The sequence below is a fragment of the Lagenorhynchus albirostris genome, chromosome 13 (assembly GCF_949774975.1).
Source record: "Lagenorhynchus albirostris chromosome 13, mLagAlb1.1, whole genome shotgun sequence".
Classification (NCBI taxonomy): domain Eukaryota; kingdom Metazoa; phylum Chordata; class Mammalia; order Artiodactyla; family Delphinidae; genus Lagenorhynchus; species Lagenorhynchus albirostris.
This window is the reverse complement of record NC_083107.1, coordinates 80685089-80703651: the sequence shown is the minus strand read 5'-3', so window position 1 is coordinate 80703651 and position 18563 is coordinate 80685089. Positions and strand designations below refer to the sequence as shown.

General features: G+C 46.1%; 1 long non-coding RNA gene across 1 annotated transcript in view; it reads right to left on the bottom strand.

The window, feature by feature from the left end:
* LOC132531819 (uncharacterized) overlaps positions 1–15185 on the bottom strand; it is a 28094-nt gene extending 12909 nt beyond the window's left edge. The window contains exon 1 of the long non-coding RNA XR_009544234.1: positions 15127–15185. This is a non-coding gene — a long non-coding RNA (uncharacterized LOC132531819). The remainder of the gene's footprint in view (positions 1–15126) is intronic.
* Between the last annotated feature and the right edge of the window lie 3378 nt (positions 15186–18563).

Genomic DNA, 18563 nt, shown 5'->3' with positions numbered 1-18563 from the left:
CCATCCCTTATGAATTGACAGAGAGGCACATGAATAACATTTCCTGAATCCTAACTTCCTTTGCTGCTGCTGCAAAGCTGTTATTCTCTTTGCTTTCTCCTTTTATCAACCTGGCTGCCAACCAATGTCTAAAAACAAAAAAAATCCTCATGCTGCAAGCTGAGTTCCTGCCTTGGGTTGATGTGGCTTTATTGATATTCCAGCATGGTTTGCTCCACGATTTATGCTCTGCAGTTTGTGAACCACAGACCCAAGGGGAAAAGAGATAGTGAAAGAGGGGATTTTTTTGATCACTTTATATGCAGTAAGTGAATCTCAATTTCCTGCCATGCTATTTCAGAGTCCTTAAATATCCTTTGCTCTGCCTGGGTGTTAGAAATGACAAAGGATCTACATTCTTCAGGATGAAATATGAGTCCTGGAAGAGCTGTAATCAGAGTGACCTCTTAATGAGAATGGACCTACGGACATGTGCATCCTTCTGATTTGGGGTGAGGGGAGGATGCCTGTGTTGGGGTCTGAAATGATAAGAACAGCTGCAGGTCTGTGGGAGACCTTAGTATTCCTGGATCTCGAGGGGAGGAACCGTACCATAACCTCCATCCTCATTTCCCACAGTGTAGGGACAAACTGAACCACATCATTAGAGAATTGAGGACGGTTATTTAGAATGTTGACCTCTGCTCAAAACAGGACTTTCAAAGCAAGGCCAACCATGAAAGGGGGAGTGAGTGCTGCAGCCTCAAATTCAGAAGATGGGAAAGGACATATTGGCAGAACTGGAGAAGAACTTAGATTTCATATGAGAAAAAAACGGAGACCCATGCCACCGATTTTTAATATGTATTGGTTTCACAATAAGACAAAAACCAGGCCATTATTTGTAATGAATAAAGTAACTTAAAACATCTATTTCTGTGTAGAAATCGCCGCAGATGGCTTGCACCAACAGAGGGGAAGACAGAGGAAAAGGGACCAGGTGAGGGAGACTTGGAGGGGGAAAGGATGGTGGAAGTTTCCAAGCTCTGGCCTCAGGGGACACTGAGGACCAACCCATTTACTATGCAAGCTTCCCAGTGGTTTGATTCAGTAAAAAGAGCCCACGAGGAAGAACATGTGAAGTTGCTGAAGGGTTCTGCTCCCAGAGCAGCAGGCAGGTTCTTTCCAAGCCTGAGGCGTGCACGGGAGCAATGATTAACAACAACCACTTGAGATGAGCAGCTCTTTAGTGTTCCATTTGTCTGACTCTCTTGCGGTCCTCCAAGGCGGGGGATGGGCTGACTCATAGACAGGATGATTTAATCTTATTGTAAAGAGCCTGAGGTTTGGAATGTGAGGAACAGGTTCAATTGCCTCGACCACACTGAGCAGGCTACTGAAGTTCTCCGAGGCAGGACTAGAACTCAGGTCTCTTTGGCACCAGCCTAGGGTCGTGTTCACTTCACTTTACCTTTGGCTTTTCCTCCCGGCAGGGTCAGATTTTTTGGTCCCCTTTGCCCTGTGAATTCCTTGATATTAAGAAGTCTATCTTATTCACCTCTGTTTTTGTCTGGTGACTTGCTGAAGAGATGACAGAGAAATGGCACAACCTGAAGGGCACCTTCCAAATTATTTATTTTAATCCCCCACTCTTAGGATGCTATTATATTTGCAGCTGAAATGTAAGGACCATGGTCTGTAACTAATCCCTTGTCTTCACTCGGCTGGATTATTCCACGGGCAATCCCTTCTATTCCTGGCTTTCTTCCTTCCACAGTTATTCATTGAGTACCCATTGTGTATAAGCCCCGTGCACTCCTAGTGGTGGCCCGGGCCATGAGTTTCAATCTGGTCTGCTGTGTTCCACTTAAATCTGCTAGATCCCTCGACTAAAACTTGTCAGTGGTTCCTCTACCTAAAAATTAAAGCCCAAGTTCCTCGACAGGACAAGGTCTATGGGCTCTAGATTCTCTGGCTACTGAAGATGACGTGGGTGGGAACAGAGCTGGGGGATGAGGCTGGAGTGAAGCAAGGGCAGGTCACGGAGGGCCACACGTGCCTTGCTAAGGAACATGGACTTGGGAGCAAATGCGAGCCTGTACAGAGAAGAGCTGAACTAATGTTGCACATGCTCTACATCCTGCAGTTTGCTCCATATGAGCAGCCTGGTGTCACTATACTCAGGACCACTGCCACAGGTTGCATTATTATTAAATTTCTGCTTTTTAAAAATTAATTAATTAATTTATTTTTGGCTGCGTTAGGTCTTCTTTGCTGTGCGCGGGCTTTCTCTAGTTGCGGCGAGCAGGGGCTACTTTTCTCTGTAGTGTGCGGGCTTCTCATTGTAGTGTCTTTTCTTGTTGTGGAGCACAGGCTCTAGGCCTGCAGACTTCAGTAGTTGTGTCATGCTGGCTTCAGTAGTTGTGGCTCGCAGGCTTAGTCGCTCCATGGCATGTGGGGTCTTCCCGGACCAGGGATTGAACCCACGTCCCCTGCATTGGCAGGCGGACTCTTAACCACCGCACCACCAGGGAAGTCCCCTAAATTCCTGCTTTTTGCAATCATCAATTCAGTTGCTCTATTCCCAGAACTGTAATGGGTATTGGAAAACACCAAAGGAATATATGACATAGTTCTTATCGTCTAGAAATGTACAACCATACAGGCTATGAGATCGGCCATTGTTGCTTTTAATATTTATTTATTCAGAGCATATTTATTGAATGCTATAGCTCTAGGTTATAATTATATGGCCATGGATTCTGAAACCAGACAGCATGGATTCAAATCCTGACTAAGTCACTTACTATGTAACCTCAGGCAACTTACTTAAGGCCTCATTTTCTCATTTATAAAGTGGACATAGTAATTCCCTCTAGTGTTGTGGTGAGAATTAAAAGAAACAATGGCCCAGAGGTACACGGGGCAGTGCCTGACCCACATAAGCACCCAGGAGATGTTAATTTGCATCGTTCTATTATGATGTGGGGAGTTGGAGACACGACAGAATGCCAGGAAGATGTGCTTCACACCATCGAGGGGCGGCAAGTAATAAACAGAGTAATTACTGTTGAAATTCACACTGCAGGAGAAACAGTCACTATGCTATGAGAGACACAGGGAAGATTCTACTTTGGAAAGATTGCCTGAGGAAGGGCTCAGAAAACGTGACACTTAAACTTCGACTATGAGAAGAGCCAGGCATTGGAAGCATCAGAGAGAGTGGCTCCCAACTGAGGGATTGGCGAGCAGAAGGCCTTTGCCACAGTGCCGAGAGTAGCATGTTCTAGAGACTCACAGCAAGCCCAGTATGCCTGGAGCTTGGTGAGCAGAGGGCTGGCGGAGGTGGGGGGGGGGCGGGCGGGGCAGGAGGTGAAGCTGGAGAGGAGGCAGTGACCCATCGTGCTGGGTCTTGCAGGCCCCAGTTAGGCGTTTAGATGTCATTCCAAGTGTAAGGGACGAAGGGGCAAAGTGACATAATGTGGTTTTCATGGCCTTGCTTCATATGCGCAAATGGCTGAGCTAATGTCTTCCAGGCACTCGGAATCAAGCAGTGGATGTGCGAGTTCAAAAAGCAGAGAGAGGGACTTCCCTGCTGGTCCAGTGGTTAAGACTCCGTGCTCCCAGTGCAGGGGACCCGGGTTTCATCCCTGGTCAGGGACCTAGATCCTGCATCCGTGCTGCAACTAAAAGCCCGTATGTCACACAGCCAAATAAATAAATAAATATTTTTTAAAAAAAGCAGAGAGAAAAACCGCAAGCCCTGGCAGAAAATTGGGACCCACTTGCTGGGAATGAAAACATTCGTCATTTGTAGAAACAGTACAGGGAAATAGGAACCTTCTGGTCAGAGGCACCTGACAAGGCAATCCCACTTCTGAAGGGCAGACACACGGCCGTGGTTGTTTGCATTTGGCAGGACATGGGAGAATTCTCAGTGCGTCCACTGGGAGCGTTCAGTCTGCTGGTTAGTTTGCTAGTCCCTGTGCTGGGCTAAGGACATAAAGATACATCGGACACACAGAGTCACCCCCTGCTGCTGTCTGCCGGATGCCGCCCGTGGCAGGTCGGTACCATCCTCATGAGATGTGCAACGATGAGGGGAGAAGCTGAGAGGGTTCGTGTTAGCACAGAGAAGGGAGGATTCTCTCTCCGGGGAGCACGAGAAAGGTGTAACAAAGGGATAATGAAGGAAGGTCACCTCCTCTGGATGCCTCTCACCTCCATGGCTCACGCCAGGTGGATGTGCCCTCTATGCCATTTCCTCAGAGTCTCCCCAGGCGAGAAAGTGTAGATTTGAAACACTGACCCAAGTCATAAAGGAACATGGGCTCTGAGAGTGTCACATGTTCTCCTACTCGAATGGAATATTTCAGCCTGAATTGGGGCTACCAAGGGAAGGTCTTAGCTCAAAGGCCCCCAGTTTTATTTCTGAGAGTCTTTGACCTACAAATAAGAATCATGAGAGGAGCGGATCATGAGAAGTTATAAGACAAGAATGTGACCTACAAATATTGTTTTTACATTCACGTGCATATTTTATCAGGCCTGGGTTTGTTAATGCCGCTTCTCCCATGTACATCCATTGATTCAGCCTCCATTTACTGACCTTTTGTATGTCGGGCACTGTGCCAGGTTCTGGGGATCCACATGAGTCAGGCACCAGCCTCATCCCTAAGGACCTCACAGTTCCAGGGAGAATCCGATAAATAAACACGCCCCATTGGAGAGGAAGCTGGTGTGTTCTGAATGACCCTAAAGGGTAAAACTGATACCAGTGGATGTAAGTAACTAGCAGATGGATTTCAGCTCAATATTAAGAACAACTTTCCAGTCGTTGAGTTTTCAAGAGCAGGTAGGGTTTCCTGCCCCCCACACGGGTGTCCTTCCCACAAGAAGGCAAGCACAGGCACATGTCAGTTGATGGTATAGCTGGACCTCGTGGAGGATGCTATAAGAGGGACCATGCAGCAGCAAAGGGGGATAGTGGCGCTGGGCTTGGGGTCCTGCGACTCCCCACCAGCTGCTACACCAGAGAAGGCTCACCTTCAAGACCAGACAAGCCTAGACCAAGCCTAAACCAATTTAGGTAAGAAAGAGATTCCTTGAAGTTCAGAAGATGGGGTTGGGCTTAAATGACAGATGGGCGGGGACCTTCAGCCCTGCTGAGGACTTTGCTGGACATCTTTGCCCCATGAGGATCTTCACTTGTGGGTCCAGTGCACCCAATGGTACGTGGAATCCTTTTAGGATCTGAAAAAGCATCAACTCAGCTAGAAGCCACAGGACTCATAAATATCACTCAAATGTCTGTGAGAATACGATGTGCATAGAACACAGATATGCCCAACTGAGGTGTCTGCATAAACCCTTCAGTAGCTCCCTAATGTGCCTTGGGAGATAGAGCCTGGGCCCTTGTTATCAATCTAAAGGTTTCTTATCATCAGCTCCTACTTTTCTGTCTCCCACTCCTGCCACCACCCTGCCTTTTTCATCTCCTCCCCCATAAGGAGTGCTGTCCTGTATCCGACCCCATCCGTTCCACCGATCAGGGAGCTGCTCTGGGCCAGGCAGTAATTTCCTGCTTCCTTGCTCCCCCAGGGAGCCTAGAACAGCGACTCACAAAATAGGGGTCAAAAATGTTGTCCTACAGATGCTTGGGAAGGTACAAAGACAGATCTCACCCTGTCATTTAGTCAAGGGGGTGGCTATGACTGGGAATGCATTTCTCTGAAGTAGTCATTTTTGTTCTTTCGCCGCTGGGGATCACACTGTCTGTTCAAATCAGAAATGACCTAGATTTCTTCTTAATGGACTCGGGCTGTTTAGTAGAGCTTGGCCTTTTCTCTAATGGGGAAAATAACCACTGCCGTTCACTGCAGTCATGGTGCTGAGTGCCCTGAGTGCCTACGCCATCCCATAATAGCCTTGTCGCTCACAAGCTCCTTGGGGAAAGGGTTTCCAGGATCCAAGACCCGGGAGCAGGGTCAGTGGAGGCTGGATTTCAGGAGGACTCTACCCTAGATTGGGCAGGACAACTGTATTCTATTTTTTTTTTTTTTGCAGGATATAAGTGCTGAGGTCACATCCTAATTGAGGTATTGGCCACGCGTCTGGATGTTAAGACTTTGTTCTTAAAAGACTGTGGAGAGAAGACAGTGTTTTACAAAATCTCGTGTTGAATGGATGTAGGGGATGCTTCAGAAGGGCTTTAGAAACCCCGTCACTTAATGACAAACTTCAAACAGGATTTCGTTTAGGCTGCTTAGCAGCTGCATTTTGGGGTAATGTCTCTGCTTCGTGACCAGAAAGGCAGATATAGAGCATCTCGTGCGCAGGTGGTGGGGAATCCTTGGTGAGATGGCACGCAGGGTGCCCGGTGCAGGCGGGGGTCACGGGCAGCGCTGGAGCTGGGGCCGCCCTTCTCCTCCCTGCCCCTTTCCCCTCCCCCAAGCAGATCTGACAGAAAGTGGATTGAAACTCTGGGTTTAAAAGGGATTCTTCTGTAAAGAAGGTTACATGAGGATTCTTCATGATTATTTCGTTCTTTTTCAGCAAGTGAGAAGTCATTACGGTATCAGTAGCTGCTCACTTCTGTGTGTGCGCCACAGTTTAAAAGGTGCTTTCCCAGTTGATTTACCCTTTATGGCAATTCTGTGAGCAAAGCAGAGGTGGGGGCTAGGGGGAGCTCCCGAGGACGAAGTGACTTTCTGAAAGTGACAAAGGGAGGTGGCACCAGCTGTGGAGAGACCCGTGGCAGCAGCCAGTTTGGGATCAGGGCGTCCCTTGTTCGAGTCCTGGGTCCATTGATGCCTATCTTGGCATCGCCGGGAATCTGTAGACCCTCCCCAGCCTCCTGCCCTCATCTGTAAAACTGCTGTATTGTGACAACTGGGAAATGATGTCAATTTATTTCTAACCCCGATGGGTTCCGGAGAAATTTAAGCTGTTGATTAACTGGATCATGCAGATAAATCATCAATACAGAGTACGTAGCGGCACTCGGTAAATGACGCCTGTTTTTACTTTTAGCTTTATTGCGCCCCTAGAATTTCAGGCACCTTGCCTTACCTGCGAGCTCTGCTCAGTAAAGCATTCTGTCCCCATTTACAGAAAATAAAGAGGTTGTGACTTAGCATCGCCCAGAGAACGAGTAACAGCTGTGATACAAACCAAGGAAAGGACTTTTCCTTCCTAGTCAAAGTTGCTGATTGGTAAAGATGAAATTTTTGAGTTGGAAAAGAGTTTTGAACGTCCGACCCCCCCACCCCGCTTATACCAATAGGGAAACTGAGTCCCAGGAAAGGGGCTTGTGCAAAGTCACGTGGTGTGTCAGCTTAGGGCAGAGGTCAGAACCAAGGTGATGTGATTCCTTCCCACGGCTGCCTTCAAAGATGAGCCTCTGCCCCACTGTGAGGCTTGAAGTTATACGTTCTTCTTCTGGGTCAGTGTTGAAGTCCTACCGAAATCTTAAAAGTCACGTTTATTAGATATGTAAGCGCCATGTTCCAGTGGATATGCATATCTTATGTTAATAGTCATGAGTTATTTATTGTATTTAATGAGTGTATCTCAAGGATATTACAGGTTACATCTGGGGCAGAAAGAGGCAAAGCTTCAATGCATATTGAAGCTTTTCACAAGATACATGTTCGTCTGGTTGTTGTTTTGATAAATATAAAAAGTATCAGAAAAATTCTATCATCTAAAACATTTCATGGCCGCCCACGCTGGAAGATGGTTCACGTGAGTTTTCCGGGTAGGCGCAAGGATACAGTTGAGCAGTCCAGGGCATCTGCTCGGACAGAGGGGCCAGAGGGGTTCAGCTGTGTGGATTGCTGCCTAGATTTTCTTTGTTTGAATAAAAACTAAAGGGTGTGTTCATCTACATCAAATTCTAGTGTCGCTGAGGATGAGGAACCTATTAAAGTCAAGTGCTTTTGAGTTTTTCCGAATGTTTGTCAAATATGCTTTTTGAATAACATGATTGCTTTGGCTCTTTGACCTTTACGAGTCTTCTAGAGACAACCTCAGAAGGATGGGGACTATAGCTGGTGGCCATTTCCTCTGGTGACAGAAGGTCTGACTCTAAAGCACTACTTCTTAACCCTGGCCGCATCTTATGAACACCTGGAAATCTTAAAAAAAAAAAAACACTGGTGACTGAACCTTACAGAAAATATTCAGATGTAATTGCTCAGGGTGAGACCTAGCCATCATTATTTTTCAAGCTCCCCAGATGTTTATAAGGTGCACCCAGCATTAAAAACTACATCCGATGACAAGTTAAGAATAAGCCAGATTCAAGGCAAAGGGGTGCCCTGGAGGAGATGCTGTTTAGGAGAAGTCAGTATCCTCTCATCCCTTGGCTAGAATTAAATAATTGTCTGACCAGGGTCATGACACGCTGCCCCCTTCCAGTTGGATAAGACCCAAGCTCTTGGTGTGACATTCAAAGCCCTTCACGGGGCTTCCCTGGTGGCGCAGTGGTTGAGAGTCCACCTGCAGATGCAGGGGACACAGGTTCGTGCCCTGGTCCAGGAAGATCCCACTTGCCGCGGAGCGGCTGGGCCTGTGAGCCATGGCTGCTGAGCCTGCGCGTCCAGAGCCTGTGCTCCGCGATGGGAGAGGCCACAACAGTGAGAGGCCCGCGTACCGCAAAAAAAAAAAAAAAACAAAACCCAAAAAAACCCAAAGCCCTCCACGGCTGCTTAGCACCTGTACTTGGAGCCTCACTTCTCACCAGTCTTGAGATTCAGTTGCACAGGACTATTCAATGCACCCAAACCCGTTCTGCATTTTCTCACCTCAGTACTATGACTCCTTCCTAAGACTTCTGTCTGCCCAGCTTTGCATGGTGAGCCCTTATTCACCCTTTGAAACTTGCATCAACAATTCCCTGCTCATGGACCTTCTTAACCATCCCAGGCCAGGAATCAAGCCCTCTCTGAGTGTTCCCAGTAACTGGTTCGTGCCTCCGGAAGAGAGATCAAGTCTCTGTCCCCCTTGCAAACTGTACATTCCCTGATTCCGCATCCTCGGTCACCTCTGCCCTGTGCCTGTCCCAGACCAGGTGCTTAATAGATGTACCTCAAATGAATGAATGAGTGCAAATGACATAGCTCTAGTTTGGAAATGGGAACTGAGACTGAATTAATTTTTCCTAATTTATTTTCCACACTCCAGTCACATGTTCTGAGCCACTTGGTCCCTGGGGGACTCTTTATCTCCTTTCACAGATGGAGAAACTGAACTTCCGAGAGGAAATGCGGTACTTCAAGGATGCCTTGATGATATTAGAAAAAGGAATGGGGGAAAATTTACTAGTTAGTCCTAGGTTTCTATCTTCTGCAGCGAAGCTTCTGACCATTACCTGTCCATGTGGTGTGGTGAGCGCTGTGTCTGGGGCATAGGACTGCTATCGTTAACGCAGGAGTTAATGAACCCGGCTCAGTTCTATCCACTCCCAGGGCTTCGGCTTCCACCCACATACTCTCACATCCTGCATTCAAAGTTCTTGCCCAGTTTTTGCTCACCTAAGTCAACTGCCTCCTGAATACCTTCACTTGCATTTTTTACAGAGGTCTCAAATGCTGCAGTAGAACTCGTCTTCCCTTTCAATTCTTCTCATTCCCTATCAGGAAAAGAGGCAGAAACATGGGAGTCATCCTCTCCACTTTCCTTTTCCTCACCAGCCACATCTAATTGCTCACAAGGTCTTGTTGATGTCACTTCGGAAACATCTTTTCCCAATTCTGGACTTGGTTTCTTCATCTGGTCTTTGAGAACCCTCCATTTGGGGCTGCTTGTTATTTTTCCAAAACAGAGACTCTCAAAAAGTTAAAAAAAAAATGGTGCCTCTTCCCTGGATTCACAGATGATTTCAAAAATGATAATTACCTCTTCCATCTTCAGTTATGATTCTATTTTGAAATCCTCTTCCTCTAATTAAAAACAAAATCACCAGCTCCTCATGCTATTTGAGCCTGAGTCATTTGTGCAGCAAAATCAGCAAAGTTGCAAAAATGACTGTGTGATACAGGAATCGGGCGCCCCAGGCTCCCCCTTGGGATCGCTCATCTCCATGAGATGCACATATCAGCTCCCCTGCCGTATTTTCCAGATCACCCACGGCAAACAAAGTACATTGCATTTTGGGATAATTTCCTCCAACTTTTTTTTAATGCTTAGGAGAGCCCCTGGCAAGTATATGAATTCAATCAATATTATCTATTACTATTTTTTCTTCCCAGCATCTATTCTTTAGGGATTTAAAAATACGCATAGTTCCTGCTTATGACAAGACTAATCCCCTGAGGTGATGACTGGTCTCCAATTTTCACTCCAGTGAGCATACAGATATGTCTGTCACTTCAATTTCATTCGTTATTAAAGACTCATAAAAGTTAGAGTTGGAAAACCCATAGGGATCACCAAGCATGACCCTTTATTTTCACACAGGGGAACTGAGGTCGCACAACTCAACAACTTCAGTTTAGTGGGTTTTACTGCATTTCAGAAATAACACACATTGAAACTAGACTTCTCCCTGGAAGAGGTAACCGCAGACTGTTACAGGTAGGGTCAGTGACATAGCAGTTACTTTGGAAGCGTCAAAATGCATTCTTAGTTGCTGGCTAAAGAACTGGTCTTGTTAGTCAATTAGTTCAGAGAAAGGGCAGTTCAGGAAGAGGAAAGCCTTGTGCAAAGGCACAGGAGGGTCACAGGGTCAGACATATCCCTGGAATGTAGGCAGCAGGGATGAGGCTGGAGTGGGAAGGGCTAAGAGGTTAGGCTGGAGCTAGATGGTGAAGGAACTTCAACCTCATGCTAAAGACTCTGGACATTGTCATGAATGAACGAGGTGGCAACAAGAGTGTTTCAGCAGAGGCTGATGACCCATCACCTTGTGTTTTACTGGGGTGGCCATGTTGGCTGGCCCCCTCCACCCATAACTTTCCCCTCTGGGTGTTATCATCCAATCGCTCATCCAAAAAGCTAGCAATCCTTTTGATTCTCGCTTCCTCAGTTCTTTCATTCAAATCATCCCAAGTCCATTCATCACACCTCTACAGGCTACCTCGCATCTTGCTACTTCTCTCGGTCACCCTTGTTGCTTCCTAGTCAGAACCATCATCGTTTCTCACCCAAACTCCTGCAACCATCTCCCAGTGGATTTTCCCTCTTCCACTTATGCCTCCCAAGTTCCCCTTCTCACACAGCAGCCAGAGATATCTTTGAAAATGCAAATCCCATCACATGGACATATCACCATCTTAACATTTAAGATGTTAAAACATCTCAGTGACTTCTCACTAAATAATCTTCAACCGTCTTCCTGTAGCATGTAGGGTCTCTCCAGGTCTGGATCTTGCTGACTACTCCAGGCTCACTGCGTCCCCTTCAGCCTCGTCCCGTCACCTGATGCACAACCTCCTCCTCTTGTCCTTGAAGTTGACACAGTCTTCCCACCTCTCTCTTCTCTGCCGCACATGCTTTTCTCAGGCTTCTGTGCTGATGAATCCTTTCACCTCTCAGACTCAGCACATTTATCATCTGCTTGGAAAGACCTTCCTGACTCCACTCTCTTATCCCATCAGTCTATTTTGCAGTGTCCGTTTCTTTTCCTTGATAGCACTTATCACATTGTGCTTTAGTTTTGTTTTTTTAACAGTTTATTTGCAGTTCCCAGTACAATGCTCGCCACATAGTAGGTGCTCGATAAATAGTTGTGGGATGGGCGACTTGTTCACACATCTTGCTAAAGACCAGATTTTAATGACCTTGGTTCATGGCATGTGAGCAGCTTGCCCTCTGAATTGGGAATGGACCAAGCCAAGCTGATTCATTGGCTGATCGTCCACTGATCAGATTCTCTCTCTCAGGGATCTCAACTAAGAGATATTGAAGCTCTAGTCAGTTGATGGTAAGTGTTGAATCCCTAACATCTCCTAGTCTTGAGGTGGAAGCCATTTGGGGATACTGCAAGAGGGGAAGTTAGTCAAGAGAGAGGAGAGAGAAAAGGGAAAATAAAGGCAATATTGAGAGTGATTATACAGATTCCAAAATCAGAGAGAATGGCATCGAATCCTGGCTCTTCCCTGTTCCTTTTCCCAAAAAGCCCATGCCCTTTCTGTTCTTGTGTCCCTGAGATTTCCCATTATGGCTTTTAAAAGATTCCTCTTTATTCTAAACAGCTGGAGTGGGGTTACGTTTCTTAAAACAAAAGATGGTGACTGAGACATTTAGGAAGACCGTTCTGGCTAGAATGTGGAGGGCAGCCTGGGGCAGAGATGAGTTAGGTGGCTTTTGCAATGGACCAGGTGAGAGATGATGCTGTCTGAACTGAGGAAAGTAGAGGTGGTTGGAAGGGATAGATTCAAAAGTTGTTCCATAAGTAGGATTGACATAGTGCCAGTAGCCTGCGAAGGGGCAAGAGAAGGGAGTCCAAATGATGCCCAGTTTCTAGCTTGAACCACCCAGTGATGGTCTTTCTATAAGCTGAGCTCTTGAAGGTGGGAGGAGTGGATATTGGAATGAAGAGAACTGGTTTGCACTTCCCATGACTACCCCATACAAACTATTCCTATTAGGCAGGTAGGCTGCCTGGCTGCTCCCACTCTCCGTCTAGGAGTCCAGCAATGCTCATCTCTAAAGCTAACACTGTTCTTCAGTTATTTTCTTCACTCCAAATTATTCTCATTTATTTTGACTTATTGATATCCTCCTCATCTTTCAAGATTTATTTCAAGTTTCATTTTCTCTGCAAGAATTCCCTGTGTACCAAGCCCTCTGACATGGTATCACCCGGGGATCCTGTAAGCAATTAGAAACAAGTGCCAAGGAAAGGCACAGAGACATTCTATGCACCAAACATGGTGTATAGAACTTCAGGACTTGATCCATCATTTATATATTCATGTGCCCTAATGGAGACAAACTCTTGAGAAAAACCCTGGATTATCCTTTGGATATACCCGTGGCCCAGCTTTACACAGAAATGGACGATTCTCCATTCTCCCACAAGTCTTGGATAGAGTTATGAACTTTCATAAATGGATGATAGCCTTACATTGGTTGTTTGGGCTTTTCCTTCAACCCAGGACACAGGGCAATGGCATGGCGGGCCAGTGGATTAAACCTCAATCTTCTACCGCCTTATCAGAAGCCCGGGTAATGGAAGTGATATTTATGAGGACTTGTTTGAAGGGCATGCTGTTTATCCTTTCCTCTAGTGTGCTAATTTTTATTCTTGCATCAAGCTGTGCACTTGGACCATATGTTCTTAGTCCCCAGCAGAATTTTCATGCATTTTAATGGTATTTCCTTGGCTTACATCCAGGGATATTATACATAATAGCTTTATGAAAACTATTACTGTAGGGATGTCTTTGAAGTACTATGCATTAGGTCATTCAATTCCTTCTATATGGAGCCTGAAGCAAGAAACTCTTCTGTAAAGATAAAGGTCAGGAAAAGCTTGGCTTCCTTTGAGGAGCTGGGGCAATTATAACTTTTTGGTGACAAGACTGACTATATCTTCCTTTCTGGATTGACCATCAGGAAACTCAGAGCCAGATATGCAGGTGAATTGCAGGAACCATGAAGGCATCTATGGCTTACAAAAAGGTGACATGTGAAGTGATGCAGGTAACAGAGTAGAGGCACCTGTGGGTTTTGCTCAGCACCAAAGAGGGGTACTGGGGATGAGAACAGCTCAAAGTCAACAGCTTAGGAGGCTTGAAGGTCTTGCTAACTGCGTTCTCCAGTTCCCCCACCTGAACTGCTATCTCTTTTGATTTTCTTGTCTTATGACAGTGGCAAGTCACCAACCCATTCTGGGAGTCTTGTAAAGTGAGGGCATTAGAGCAGAGGCTGTCTAATTAGAGGTGAATTAGAGACCATCTCTAACAACGTCCTTTATTCTTCCTCCCTCCTCACCTGTTCTGGACTAACCACAGGCACCTCTCATCCATGCCAGTGGCTGTCAGACTAAAGAGGTAACTTAGGAGTTTTCAAACTTAGCTACATATTAGAATTATTTGGGGAGTTTTGAAAACTTATGATGCCCGACTGTACCCTTAACAAGTAAATCAGACTCTGATATGAGACCCAGACACCTTTATTTTTTAAAACTCTTCAGGTGATTAAAATGTGCATCTAAATTTGAGTACCAGTGCTCTTCAAACTTTACTGTTAGTTTGAATCACTCCGTATCTTTCAAATGCAGATTCGGATTCCAGAGTTTCTCGAGGAGGCCTGAAAGCTACCAGGTGATCTGATGTTGTTGGTTCCCAAATCACACTCTGAGTAGTGAGGGGAGAACACACATTTGAGGACTAGTATAAAGGAGGAAGTACCCCGATTCACTTCAGCTGGGGCCCATTGAGGGGCATCCTGCAGGCTGAAAAGAGCAGAGCCATTAACGGTGTTCTGATTGGCTGAGCCTCAGGCAATGTCAAGTCCAGGGTGAGGACCAGAGGTCCAGGAGGACCATGAAGATGCCCAAGGATGCGCTCCATATTTCCTGCCCACCCCTTGTGGCATTGATCTCTTTCTTGAAGTTTTGTCGGTGGTCAGGTACCTATGTTATTACACACACGCAAATTTGTTGACTAACTAGATAATGAGCAGCTTGAAGGCACGGTCACCTCTTTGTCTGCAGAGCCTGAACCACATGGGGGTCTGCTGAGTGAGGGCATGCGTGGAGGACAGGCACTCCTTGGAGGGAAAAAGGACAGAGGACTAATACTGATGCTGCAGTGTGCTGTGCGACAATAATTCTCTTCTGAAGGTGCCTCACCAAGGAAAAAGAGTGCCCTGGATCACCACCATCCTATAGGGAATACCCACGGGTTCCCAGGGCTGCCTACACAGCCCTGTCTCCATGTTTCTACTAGTAACCGGGGTAACCGCGGCTCATCTTTCAAGGTTCAACTCCGAAAATCTCTTCCTGTGTTACGCTTTCCTTCCGTTCTCCCTGCCTCTGTGCCACTCCAGCTCCTGAGCGGCTTCCATCACAGACTCTGTCGTCCTCGACTGCTCGTGTGTCGACATCTCTCTGTGTCACCAGCACTCAACACATTGCCTGGCAAGGAACAGGTATTTAGGGAACAAAAGCTCAATGAAATAAAATGAATGACTTACCACAAACTTCCCTTCTCGGTGTTTCCTGACTTTCATCCACAGAGGAATAATTAATCAAGATGGCCGGAAAGAGTTTATTTTTGGATACCACTGGGATTACCAGGATACTAAATCCCTGTGTCCTCTGTAACTGGAAGCTATTAACAGAAATAACCCGCCACAGTGGTGTTTTCTGTCCTTTGTGGGCATCCGACCTGAGCCGAGAGGATGGCAGGTGGCTTCCTAATAGCAGGAAGGCTGCGTGTGAATCCCAGCTCAGGGAGCCAGGTTTTGGAAAAATCTCTTTGCCCTCCAAGCAGGGCCCCAAGGCTGCACATGCTCTTGGGCACTTTCATGGACTGTTTGCCAAAGGAGACTGCAATCTACTTGCCAAGTTGGAAGTGCCCTCTGGGCACCCGTTAGGCGCTGTTGGTTTCTGTTGAGCTTATGAGTAACACTCCTATCTTACGGGAAAATGACATTTGCTATTATGTGATTCAAAGCATACTTGTTAATTATCATATTTTTAGCTGATACATAGCATCTGTTTTTAGAACATTCAGAAAAAATGTCATGTCTTTAAAGAAACGTCTAGGTAATGAAACTCAGGGTAGTCACATATAAGAGTTTTCTTTTCTTTCTTTTCCCTTTCCTTTCCTTTTCTTTTCTTTATGCTCTTCCCTTCTCTTCTTTCTTTATGCTCTTCCCTTCTCTTCTTTCTTTCCTCTCCTTTCCCCCCCCCCACCCGTCTTTCTCTCTCTCATAAATTATGAGCTAGAAAGACTACAGTTCATTCTGAAATGGTGACAGCTTCTCCAGTAGAGAGAGTTGCCTTACGACACCCGCTCCCCAGTGTGTGCAGGGCTGACGATGGTTGGAGGGACTCTTCCTGCACAGCTGTGTGACAGAGGCTGTATTTGAAATAGGTGGATGGAGCCAATGTGTATTTCAAATAAGAGAATTGATAGTTGGATTTAAGAGAGAAAAGTGAAGATTTAATCCGTGCATTGAGGTTGGATTTAATTTTTGATATCACAAATTAGTTCCTACTTTAAATGGATTATCCATAGTAAAGAATAAATCAAACCCTGCTTGAATTTTCTCAAAGAGGATTGTTTTCTCTTTTGAAGACTTAAAAAGGAGCCAGTTGCATCGATACTGTGCTGTCACCTAGAATCACACCAGAGTCCTTAATTCACCCTTGATGAGCCGTGAGACAGAGGAGGAGGGACTCTCCTGCCCAAAGCAACAGACTCGCTCCCTGGTCCCCGGTGCCCAGCCCCTCAAAAGTTCATCTCTCCAGCGCTGCTGCTCTCTCATTTCCCCCTTTTCTCCTTAAAAAAAAAGCATTGCTCATTTTCTTTTTCTCATTTCCCCCATTCTCTGAGGGATAGTGAAACACAGACATCCAGAAGTAGCTCGTGCAGGGAAGTGTTGCTTTGTTTTTTCTTACGAATGTGCCTCTCCTGTTCATTTCTTGCAGGTCACAGGAAGGGCTGTGTGGCTTGAATTTGTGCCTGGCCCTTCACTGGAGGGTCAGCCCACAATTGGCATGGGTGCTGGCCAAAGGTGTGCTCTTGACCTTGACTAAAAATCATCTATCATGTTTTTGAGCTTCTTTCCTTCCAACGGCTCCTACTGGAGCGGCAGAGAGCCCACAGACATGAAGCCTGCCTTCTGACACTTCCATAACCACGCTCTATTCCCATCCAGGGTCCTGGCCCTCAGACCCTTCGTACACATTCCTTACTTGTTTCAGAGGTTTTTACACTGGCTAGTGCTTTATGTGGTACCTGACCAGCAGATAAATTCTTGTTAGCAGGAGGGAGCCCTGTTTAGAAACTTGAATGTGCTAGAAAACGAACAAAATAATCTTGAAAAGGTGGGTCACTCCTTCATATACACAAGAGCAGACCTTAGTATAAACAAAGGTAGGACTCATCTTCGTAGTCTATGGTTGCAATTGACAGTGAAAATTGATCTGCATAATAAAGTAACAGGAATTTGCAGGAATTTGGGGTCTTGCTGGCTCATAGGAAGGGTGGAGAGAACAGATGTGTGTGTGTGTGTGTGTGTGTGTGTGTGTGTGTGTGTGTGTGTGTGTGCTTACCTTTGGCAGAAGAGTAAGTCCTTGGGAATCCTTGGAAATCTGGGGGAGGGGCCAGATTTCCCACTGCACGAGGAATGGGGATCTAGGCCCTTTGATCTGGATACAAAGAAAGGCCGAGCCCAGACAGCTGGAAGACATGGGGACATGTGAATTAAAAACTTCAGGCATAAAGAGACTGACCACAGTAATAGTAGGTAACACCTAAAGATTATTTGCTAAATGCTAGGCATTGTTCTGAGAATATATTAACCCCCCTTTTTTTTTTCAACAACTGGCGAGGCAGGTGTTTTTATTATCCATGATTTTTTAAAATGAGGAACCAGGGTCCTAGAAGCTAAGGAAATTGCCTTAAGTCACAGAGCTGGTATTCCACCCGGTTGGCATGTGTCCAGGAACTGTGTCCAACCATCACTGTGCTCCCTCTAGAGGAGGCCTGAACTCACCAAGTGGTCTGAAACAAGGAACTCTACCCCTCAGACCTAGGTTTCCTCCTTATTAAAATGAAAGGCTTGGACTAGTTGATTGACACAATCATTCATTCACTCATTCATTCCAGGCATAAAATGGGAGTTTCGTGCACTTGAATAAGACTGTTTTCTGTTGCCTAGGAGTCTCGCTTCTTTGTGGAGATTCCAGGCCTTTCTTTCCTTCTTATATCCTAACCTTCCTTGCTGGATCTCTGTGTCATCAGTGTACATCCCCACTGCCCTCCTTGTTGAAGCCATCCACCAACCTCTAGGTCCCTCCCCCATCATTGCTTTAGCTTCGGATTCATGGTTCATATGAGAAACATCTCCACCATGGGCAATTTCGGTATCCATCTAGATGACCCTTCTAACATTCCTTGGCCTCCTCTCCTCTGTTTCCTCCACCCAGCTCAGCTGTGCGTCCTACAGTCACATGCAAGATCTCACCACGACCAGTACCAGTACCAACCGTTGCTCTCCATAACTCCCATTGTAAGCGACCTTCTCTCCTTGATCACCTTTTCAGCTCCTTTCTTCTAGTATCTTTGACTCCAAGGGTCCTTTAACCTCACAGGGTCCTTCAATCTATTCAGCCTGTCATTGTCTGTCACTGTCTCTCACCCGTCTACTGTCACTGCCCTATGTACCCAAATGAAATCCCATGGCCCTTCAGTATAACCAGAGGGAAGCTGGACTTGCCTGGAGAAAAAAAGCCGGTCTTACTTTACATTCATGATCATTCATTTCAAGTGGACCCTTAAAGCAATCCAGCCAATATTTTAGAATTCTCTTGCCTTACATATGCAGTCTTACGGTCCTTGACAATTATATGATTCACCTTCATTTTCCTCCTCAGATCTGTGATGTCTCCTTTCCAATCC